This window comes from Cebus imitator, unplaced genomic scaffold (genome assembly GCF_001604975.1).
Source record: "Cebus imitator isolate Cc_AM_T3 unplaced genomic scaffold, Cebus_imitator-1.0 Scaffold8, whole genome shotgun sequence".
NCBI lineage: Eukaryota > Metazoa > Chordata > Mammalia > Primates > Cebidae > Cebus > Cebus imitator.
In genome coordinates this window covers 3,799,841-3,802,343 of record NW_016107323.1, presented here as the reverse complement: position 1 = coordinate 3,802,343, position 2,503 = coordinate 3,799,841, and the positions used below count along the sequence as shown (strand labels likewise).

Sequence of the window (2,503 nt, the reverse complement as noted above, 5' to 3'; positions counted from 1 at the left end):
TTGACCAGGATGGTCTCGATCTCTTCACCTGGTGATCCACCCGCCTCGGCCTCCCAAAGTGCTGGGATTATAGGCGTGAGCCACCGCGCCCGGCCTCATCCTTTATAAGTTTTCTTCAACTATATGCCCAAGGTAGTAAAACTTAGATACCTGAGTAGTTAATAAATAATACAAAGCTTCATAATACAGTCATCCCTCATTGTCCTCAGAAGGCTAATTTCAGGACCCCCACGGATACTGAAATTAATAGATGCTCAAGTCCCTAATGCGAAATGGTATAGTATTTGCATATAACCTTTGCACAACATCCTATATACTTTAAATCACCTCTAGACTACTTATAATACCTAATACAATATAAAAGCTATGTAAATAGTTGTTATACTATATTTTTTATTTGTATTTTTTACTGTTATTGTTTTTGGGGTTTTTCCCTTTTTTTTTTTTTTTTTTTGAGACAGAGTCTTGCTCTGTTGCACAGGCTGGAGTGTAGTGGCACAATCTTGGCTCACCGCAACCTCTGCCTCCCAGGTTCAAGCGATTCTCCTGCCTCAACTTCCCAAGTAGATAGGATTACAGGCATATGCCACCATACCCGGCTGACGTATTTTTAGTAGAGACAGGGTTTCACCATGTTGATCAGGCTGGTCTTGAACTCCTGACCTTAGGTGATCTGCCTGCCTCAGCCTCCTAAAGTGCTGGGATTACAGGTATGAGCTATAGTGCCCAGCGTCCCCTAAATATTTTTTATTTCTGTTGGTTGAATCTATGGATACAGAGGGCTGACTATAGGCTTATCTAAACAGTTTGTTAGGCACTGTGATGGAAACTGATAGTTGTCCACCAAAACCCACCGTCCTTTTCTCATGCAGTAACAGAACTGTGGCAAGGCCCATGGCTACCTAGCTATACCACATCCCCCAGTTATTCTTCATTGCTATATGATGGAGCCCTTGCTAGTAAAATGAAAGTATATAGACATGACCTATGCCATTTCCAGGTCTGGCTCTTTAAGACAGTAGATATGACTTCTCCACTGTCTTGTCCCCTTCTATAGCCTAAAACCTATAAGTGGCTGCCTAGTCTAGGTTAAGACAATGCTCAGATGGTGAAGTATGATTTGACAACTTGAAAAGAAACCAGGCCCCTGAATAAATTTATAAAGCAGAGCCATTCACTGCCTAAATGATTATCTCAGAACTATTTCTTGAAAAGGTAATAAACACCCATATTCCATAAACCACTTCTATCTTGAGGTTCCTTTATTAGAACAACTTAGCTTTAACCTAAATATAATACCACTTTGAAATATGATGTACCATACAGAATCTCAATTGTGCCAACATTCCATGAGTGACAGATATTATACTTTACTTCAATGACTAAGGAACTGCTTTCTATATCTAATATTAGGAGCTATGCCAACTTGGCCTAGTTGTGCCATGTCCACTTTTATATTCATTTTTTCATCTACTCAGCCATCTATCAAGAATTTACCAAATTATTTTCTACCAAAATATCCTGTTAATTTCCCTTTCCAAGGCAATGTGAGGAGACAATAGTAAACATCTAAGGAACTTAAAGTGGAGCAGAAGAGAATTACAAAGAAATAAGATATGGATCAATATGATAAGTGCACTGATAAATCTAAGCAAGAATTTCTCTGCCTCAGCATAACTGACATCCTCGACTGGATAACTCTTTGTTTTGGGAGTCTGTTCTGTGCAATGTAGGGCATTTGGTAGTACCCTTGGCCTCCACCCACTAGATACCAGTAACACTCCCAGCAGTCATGACAATCAAAAATGTCTCCAGAAACTGCCAAATGTCTCCAGGGGAGAAAATCCACTCTATTCCCATGATGGTCACTGATTTAAAAATAAAATGTTATGGCAGTAAAAATCTAAAGTACCTAATCCAATCTTGTAAGAGAGAATTAAACCAATTCGGAGAAAAGTCTCCTAAGGAACTATCATTTAAGATGATACCTAAAAGATACAGGTTCAATTTCCATTCAGTCCTTTAACAAATATTCTAAGCACCTACCATATTCAGGGCATTGTCCTAAGTGATGGGCATACAGTGGTGAACAGGGATACACTTCTGGTGTTAAAATGTTAAATAAATACAACAAGGGAAACTAACAGGATATTTTAATAGAAAATAACTGGAGAAAATATCAACTTTAGATAGAGTTATAGTTAAGCCAAGTTCTGAGAGTGAGAAGCTGCTAAATGCGTAGAGTAGAAGAAAGAACAGTAGGTCAGGTGTGGCAGCTCACGCCTATAATCCCAACACTTTGGGAGGCCAAGGTGGGTAGATCATGAGGTCAGGAGATCAAGAACATCCTGGCCAACATGGTGAAACACCATCTTAACTAAAAATACAAAAATCAGCCGACAGTGGTGGCATGTGCTTGTAGTCCCAGCTACTCAGGAGGCTAAGGCAGGAGAATTGCTTAAATCTGGGAGACAGAGGTTGCAGTGCGCCAAGATCGTGCCAC

At 39.8% G+C, this 2,503-nt stretch overlaps 1 protein-coding gene across 13 annotated transcripts in view; it reads right to left on the bottom strand.

The window, feature by feature from the left end:
- Positions 1-2,503, bottom strand: part of RIC8B (RIC8 guanine nucleotide exchange factor B) — a 115,323-nt gene that overhangs the window by 77,753 nt on the left and 35,067 nt on the right. The gene's annotated exons all lie outside the window — the stretch shown is intronic.